Raw genomic sequence first — 8,473 nt, forward strand, 5'->3', positions numbered from 1 at the left:
ATCATGATGTAGTTTGTACATTTCCTCCAAAATCGTAAACCCAAGTCACAGGTGTTGCAATATATGTCAGCATGTCATTAAATTTAGTGAATGTGTAATTGATGTGTAATCTCTGAGCTATTGTAAAAACTGATTAATTTGTAGGGACTGCTAGATATCAAAAATCAGCAGTTCCACTTACCATTTTAAACAGCTGAATTTTTTTTTTTTTAATTTATATATTTTTTTTATTGGTTTAATTAAAATTAAATAGTATCCCATACAAATAAATCAAGTTTTACAAAAATAGGTTTGAAACAAATCAACTGCCAACCCTGAGAAAGAACTAGGCCAGCAGAGTAAAACTTTAAGCTAGTAAAAACAAGTAAATAAATAAATTAATAAATGAATAAAGATAAATGGAGTAAAAAAAAAAAAAGGAGGAGGAAGAGAACTCTCTACTTTAAGCCCATTTGGGCAAACACAGCTGTTAATGGGTTAGGAGGGATTGTGACTCTGAGGCTGTCTGAAAGGCATTTAAAGATTTTAGTCCAGAATGATGTTAATTTGGTGCAGGCCCAAAACATATGGCCCAGTGAGGCTGTAACTTGATTGCAGCGTTCACAATTGGATCTTGCCCTGGAAACATTTTGGACAATTTTAAGCGAGACAGATGCACTCGATATACTGTATACTTTTGAGTTTAATAATTGTATGCTTTGCGCATATGGAGCTTGATTGAATTCTGTGCATTACTACTTTCCACTTCTTGTCTGAGATGTTGAGTGAGAGATCCTTTTCCCACTGTACTCTTGGACCTTTGAAAGGGAGGGACTCTAAAATGGTTTTATGTATTATGGAAATGCTGTCCGAGTCCTCAAGACTGATCAATATTTTTTCCAGCATAGAGGTACAGTAGGTGGGAGGTGAGAAAAATTGGGCAGGCTCTGTTTAACAAAGTTTCTAATTTGAAGGCAGTGAAAGAAATGGTGTTGCTGGAAAGTTAAACTTCAAGTGTAATTGTTCATAGGATGCAAAGACATTGTATATGTACAGATCTCTAAGTGATTTAATCCTGAATGTTTCCCAGACGTTAAAAACTGCGTATGTTTGAGAGGGTGGAAAAAGGTGGTTCTTGTGCAGAAGTGCCACCGGTAAAAGCTTCTCTATCTTAAAATACTGCCTACATTGGTTCCATATTCTGAGTGAGTGAAGCACAATTGGGTTGTTAGTATATTGGCAATAACTTGTATTTATTGGGGTACAAAGCAAAGAATATAAAGAAGTACTGCAGGATGTAAATTCTGTTGCGGACCAAGCCTGTGTATGTTCATCTCTTTGTGTCTATGTTCAGGTTTTTATAGCTTGTATATTTGCTGCCCAATTATTTGCTGTAATAAAATTGGAAGTTAGGTAGAGCCATGCCACCTTCCGCCTTAGGTCTTTGTAGGGTCGCCCTTTGGATTCGTGGATGTTTCGAATTCCAAATAAATATGGTTATGGTTGAATCTAATTTCTTAAAAAATGATTTATTGATGTATATTGGAATGTTTTGACATAAGAAGAGAAGCTTAGGAAGGATATTCATCTTAACAATGTTAATTCTTTCAGTTAAAGTGAGATGAAAAGTTGATCATCTGTGCAAGTCTTGCTTAATTTTTTCCATACAGATGGCAAACTTTTGTTGATAAAGAGCTTTATGTTTATTTGCAAAGTTTACCCTTAGGTATTTAAAATGATCTGCGATGATAAAAGGGAAGGTGTCCAATCTAATATTGTGCACTTGAAAATTCATTGGAAAGAGCACACTTTTATCCAAATTGATTCTGAGACCAAAAATCTTTTGAAATTCTGTTAGTGCTGTTAGGACTGCAGGCACAGTATTTTGTGGATCATATATATACAGTACCATATTGTCTGCATATTAATAAATGTTCTGTTCAAGTCCTTCTCCAAGCAGTATCTGAAAAGCAGCCTTCTTTGACTTGATGGCTGTTACCACATTGAAGATCTTTCAGTAGATTCAATAGGTGTGTCACCTTGCCACTTCTGAAGACTATCTAATTTAACACCATGATAGAAGTGGGAGCAGTGTGTCCCTGGGTCCAAAACCAAGTGAAATTAATGAATACTTAAAATAGCATTTGCTGGTGTAACTAACTGAATTTTTCAGGGCTCTTTTTAAAAGTATTATTTATAGGAATTTGTAGGCAATAATTAAAGCAGGGGTGTCAAGCTCAAGGCCTATGGGCTGGAACTGGCTTGTGGATCTTTTTAATGCAGCCTACATCATCCATATTCAAAACATGATTGTTTGGTTTTCTCAGAAGACCCCCGTTAATGTTAAGTTCATATATTGATGGTATCCATATATAATTCAGCCAAGTTATATTCACAGCAGCCAGTAAAATGCACCTTCAGTATCTGATCATGTTTTTTTCCACCGCATAGCGTATCAGAGCTATTTAACTGTTGAATAGAATAGAAGCTGCAAATGGCCCAAAAAATAAAATGTGAAAATAAGGATGTTAGGTGTTTTAACACAATGAAAAAGATGTCAGTCTTATGATAAAATAGACTAGACTCTGCTCATTTTTTAAAGCTACACAGGTGACAGAGCTGACCACTCTTCTGTGGCACTGACAGAGCTATACTTACATATCTTGTTTTCTGATGTCACATGCATTCACAATAATAAAGTTATTTCTGACTGAAAATCTTAATCAGCTTGTGGCAATTCAGAAATATGAAGTTATTTTTTGTCAGTGGATTTGGCTGTTTGCTCTGTCATACACTGCTGTTTAGAAATGTTTTTTACTCAGTTCATAGAAAGTGTATCATGAAGTATTAATATGCATCAGAAACTAAAAGGTAACCATGCATAGAGAAAGCGGTCGTTTCTTCTCTGTTTTTCAATTGTGAGCATCTGATGAGTGATGTGTCAAAATCACATACAAAATCAAAAGCTGCATATGTTATAGTAGTGATGACATGAGATGGCCTATTGCCCTTATCAAATACACCTTACCAATTGCTGTGCAGTGCACTTATGTTGGAGAGTCAAACTTCCACTATAACTTGCCAACATTTATTAAGTTCAGCAATTCTAGTGGTTAAATGATCTGCTTTGCAAAATATTCATTTTGATTATGTAATCAACAGTTTTGTGCATAAGAAATAAAAAGGGTTTGTACTGTGTTTATCTTTTCTGTGTGCATCATACAATATAAGATTGGTAAGAAACAAGTACTGCATAAGTTAAGTTCACATTTATAGTTACACCTTAAGAATTGCAAATGACTGATTAGTAAAATGAAAAATGCATTAAAGGTATATCTAAACAGTAAAAACTGTAACAATTATTGGTTAAATAATTATTTTAAAGAAATAAATGCATGTGTATTTGTGTTTTATACAGTGTTTCAGCTGGCAGTATCAATTGTTTCCATGTGTAAGTATATTTTATGAATAATATTTGCATTTTCATAGGCTTGCAATGATGCCGACTTAAAACATGGAATGTTAATACAAAAAAATGGAGAATCTATGTATTATCCTAAAATTCTGATCAACTTTATTTTTTTTCTCCAGTTATATTACAAAAATAAAAAAAAAAAATCTACAATTAAATAATTTGCTGTATTTTAATAAACTAGGGGGCTTCGCCCCCTGCTCGCTTCGCTCGCCAACCCCAGTGTTTGGTTTTCCGGACACACTAGATTTTTTTTTCTTTGAATTGTTGCTATTTCATTAGTTTCACTTTTATTTCAGAACTTATGTAAAAACAAAATTTGGAATCTTTCAAGTCCAAATATGCTGAATCTTTTAAATGAGGTCAGTGAGACATGTGTTTAATGACTTTATCAGGTTAGAGATAATGAAAACTGGAATTCAAAAGACCCCAAAAAAACATAGGCTCGAAACACATGCAGAGCAAGATACAGAATATGAAAGCAGCAAAAAAATGAAAGTGTCAAAAAAAAGTAAACCTCGCATTAGCACAAAAAAAGAGAAATTATTACTCAGAGAAATAACTAAAAGGCGAATAGAGATCGAATATATGGACACAGGTGATATGTCAGAAGTATGTAAATAATGTAAGGCTTTGAAGTTTTTAGTCAGAGAATTTCAAAAACGTGTTTTACCAAACATGCATTTATTGGTTACTTTGCAAAAAAAATTATTAACTGATGATGATGTAGATCGCTTTGTCTGTGCTGAACTTCCAAACAGAGAAACCTATCCTGAATTATCTCTAACCTGCTCTGCATGTGTTTAGCCCTTTTGTTTTGTAACCTCTTTATGATGTTTTACTTTGTTTTCTACTCTGTGTTTTATTTCTGACCTCGCTTTGTCCTGTTTTTTTTTTTCAATGACACCTGGTCCGTGGTGATTATTTTCCCTTTTTCGAGTATTAATTTCTGTTTGTTTGCGCTACTGCGATCTTTACTTTCTTTTTTTATACTTTTTAATTTTCCTACTTTCATATTCTTTAACTTTCTCCACATTTGAATCGTGCATACGTTTTTTTTTTGTTGTTTTTTTGTTTTTTTTGGAGCCTTTCGAATTGCACTTCTTTTATAATATGCCCTGCATATGTATAGCACCAACATTTGTGAACGTCTTTATGAAGTTCTACTTTGTCTTTTACTCTGTCTTTTAATTCTGAGCCCAATTGGACGTGCTTTGTTTCAGTTCCACTTGTTGATAATTACTTGCCTTATTTTCTGAATTTGCACATAGATTATTTTTTCTTTTTTCTCTCCAACACTTTTGAGTCTCTTTTCTCCGCGCTGCTTTCTTCTTCACTTATTTGTCGATGTTTCATTTATAACGTATTGTCCTTACACGCTTTATATGCGCTGAGAACCTGGATCTGTGTGTGCTCAAATCCTTCACAAGACAATGTTTTGCTGCTCCGCTGTCTTATTTGATAAATTGTAAGTAGGGCGTGTCTTGCAAGAATCTCATGTTCTACGTCATCGCGAGACGTTCCTGTGTCAATCTCTTGGCACAATGTCTCATGTTTACAGTCCCTGCAAGACGCACTTTGGCAAGTCTCTTTGGTCTCGCGGGTCTTTTAAATGTCTTCCGAGAAGATTACGTATCGTAGCCTTGCTTTTGCTTTCCAGGATGGATTTTTTTTTTTATAATAGAGAGATGGATTCTTAAATAAAATACCACTTTTATAAATTGTTTATAAATATTTTGTATTTAATTAAAAGTAATTCCTACTAATCAATATGTGCAAGATAGACAAATACTGGTCTTTAATTGATTTAGTTAAATCTTATGGTAATACTGTACTGATAAATGTATAGGTGTTTACTTCTGTGAGATGAATGCAGTAAACAGCATAGTGGTCTGTGATTCTGGCCTTTCTTTGATGGTGATTGGAATTCCAGTCAGTTAGGGTAAATTTCTTTTGCTGTAGCAATGGTTCTCAAACACAGTCCTAGTGACTCCATGTGACAGCATATTTTTGTTCCCACCAGTTTGACAACACTTAATTCTGAATGGCATGAAAATACTGGAAGCTGTTGTGGAAAAGAGGAGGTTTAGCAAAATTGGATGCCATCATGAAAAATCCCATCTATCCCCTCCAGGGAGGTGGTGTCTTGGAGCACTTTTAACCAAAGTCTTATTCCACCATGGTGTGCTAAGAAGCACTTCCGGGGGTCTTTTCAGCACCCTGCTATCAGGCACATTAATTCTTTTGTACCCTTTGTACTTAAATGTATTGTTAATGATTGATTTATTTATGTGTCCTGTGGTGGGTTGGCACCCTGCTCGGGATTGGTTCCTGCCTTGTGCCCTGTGTTGGCTGGGATTGGCTCCAGCAGACCCCCGTGACCCTGTGTTTGGATTCAGCGGGTTGGAAAATGGATGGATGGATGGATTTATTTATCGATTGGCTGTATTATCTGTCCTTTGTGTCTGCATCCTTGTTTTTTATGTTTCTGCTGGTGTACACATCTAAAGTTCCTCATGAGATTGATAAAGTTTATCTAATCTAATCTAAAAAATATCAACATAGTTTAATCATTTTTAAATTGGCCCCAAAATGTAAACATTGGGGAAATAACAGCTTGTTTTTATTAGGCTAGGAGTCCACTTAAAAAACAGAACTTGGCTGAAAGAAAAACATACAATACATCTGAAATCTAAAATAAAATCGTTAGCTTATAGTGTCCTTTTTTCAAGCCTCTTAAAATCAGCATTGGGGATATATACTGTATAGCAGTGTTATTTTTAGCCATCAACAAAAATGAGTTTGACACCCCTGCAGTAAAGGTATGTGGTATTTATGTGTAAATATGAAAAAAGCAAGCATTTTCTGACACTAGCCAATTTTATACTTTTAAGCTCTCTTGGCACCAATCTCCTTTATTACATCTTTTTTGTATTACATTTGTAAGTTTTGAAAAGCAGGGAGATCTGATGGGAATGGGCCTGAAGTAAATAAAGTCAGATAGGGCTTAAGGAAGTGTGGCTGAACTTGAAGGCAAATGGAGGTTCTGTGTAGGTGACATTGTCATGAAATGTGTACCCAACAAAACTTTACATAAGTAATAGAATTCAGATGGTTATAAACAGCAACTAGGTACTTTACTAGAGGGCAATGCTCATCCATGTGTCTTTGTTGTATCACTCATTGCACTTTTGCACAACATAAATATGATGCAGTTTCTTCCCAAGTTACAGTGCATTTAATTTGTATAAAAGTAAATAACAAATATTTATCTTCTTCCTTCATTTGATGTTAACTCCTGTTAAAATATTTTTTCTCCAATCTAGTCTTCAACAATAGCAATAGCTCTGTTTCTCAAATGCTCAGTTCTTTATTGATGCTAATATTGTTTTTGTGCTCTTTTTGTTGGTCATTCTAGGGTTTATATCCCTTACATTGTAAATTCTTTCCATCTTACGATTAAATGAACACCTTTATTGCATTATGTCAGAATTCAGTAGACTGTCCTGCCTGTCTGTTTATAACCAGCTGATAGTGTTGGCCATTTAAAAAAAAAAAGCATTATTGTTTCTACTGTCACACACGTGTGAATAGGAGGACGTTGTATGGACCAAGCAAAGGTAATTCCACGCCAGGCCAGGGGGTGGCGGGGTGTACTAAACCTTCTCCTGTTAGCTTTACAGACCAGCCGTGGGAAAACCTGCCTGATTCAGAGCAGATGACGTCACTTCAGCTCTGGCGCCCAGCAGAATATCACTTCCGGCACACAATCTTGACATCAGAAGAACATCACTTCTGGTTCCCTTACGTCACTTCCTGTCTGATCCCTTAAAGCCGCCATCTTTGCAAACCCTTGGGAGTTCTGTTTTGGACTCCGTACTGAGAACATCCATCCATCCATCCATTATCCAACCCGCTATATCCTAACTACAGGGTCACAGGGGTCTGCTGGAGCCAATCCCAGCCAACACAGGGTGCAAGGCAGGAAACAAACCCCTGGTAGGGCGCCAGCCCACCACAGGTTCTGAGAACATCTCTGTACTATTTAAAAGCCTTTTGCAGCCAGGAATAATATATGGGTGGCTGCCCCAAACCTTTTTAAGTGTGTTGAGTCTATTTATTTTACACTACTTAATAATGTAGAAACTAAATTATCAGAATTGGAGGGAAAAAAAATCATTTCATGGAGAAATTTAATATACAGATGAAGAAATGCCTGACAGCTGGCAGCATTTCTTTATCATTGAGCTTGGCTGGATTGTTTAAATGGAAGCTGTAGTCACATCCAGGCTTTGAGACTTCACAGTGACAGATAGCATGCCTTTATATTATCCTAGAAATTACCTCTCGGAAATGAAAGATTTGATTCATACTCATTAATTCCTCCTTTCATTCTGTAGAATTATATTGATCAGATTATTCTGTCCTATTTACTGTGTGCCATTGATTTTTTTTTTTTTTAATTTTCATATTAGCTTTAGCGAATAGCAGGTTTTTGAGCAAAAGTAACATGAGGAATGGTGCTTTGCCATTTTTGAAAGTTACTCAGATATTATCACTTGTTTGCCTTGCCTTTCTTTTTATATGGTATTTACAGCCTATCATAAGCACTGTAGAAAGTCTGTAAATAAAAAAAAAAAAATTTAAAAAATCAACAATATTGTAAAGTAAGGGTAAAACACTAGAATTGATGGTGGATTTGTATAGGCTGAAAAAATAACTTTTTTCTATTACAAATTCATAAATTATTTCAAAGTAATTTTCCTACAATACTTATACTCTTAGGAGTTATGGTGGTGTGGTGGTTAGCCTTACTGCCTGATTGATCTGATGTAAGGCACTTAAAGCCTAAGCCTGATCATTGTCTTTGTGGAATTTGGGTGTGGATGTTAATTAGCAATTTCAGTGTATATGTGTGTGTGTGTGCGCGTGTGTGTATGCATGCGCTCATGGGTGGACACTGCAATGAATTAGCAACCTGCCAAGGCTGTTTCTTTCCTTATTTCCACTACTGCTGGAATA

The sequence above is a fragment of the Erpetoichthys calabaricus genome, chromosome 5, assembly GCF_900747795.2.
Source record: "Erpetoichthys calabaricus chromosome 5, fErpCal1.3, whole genome shotgun sequence".
Taxonomy (NCBI): domain Eukaryota; kingdom Metazoa; phylum Chordata; class Cladistia; order Polypteriformes; family Polypteridae; genus Erpetoichthys; species Erpetoichthys calabaricus.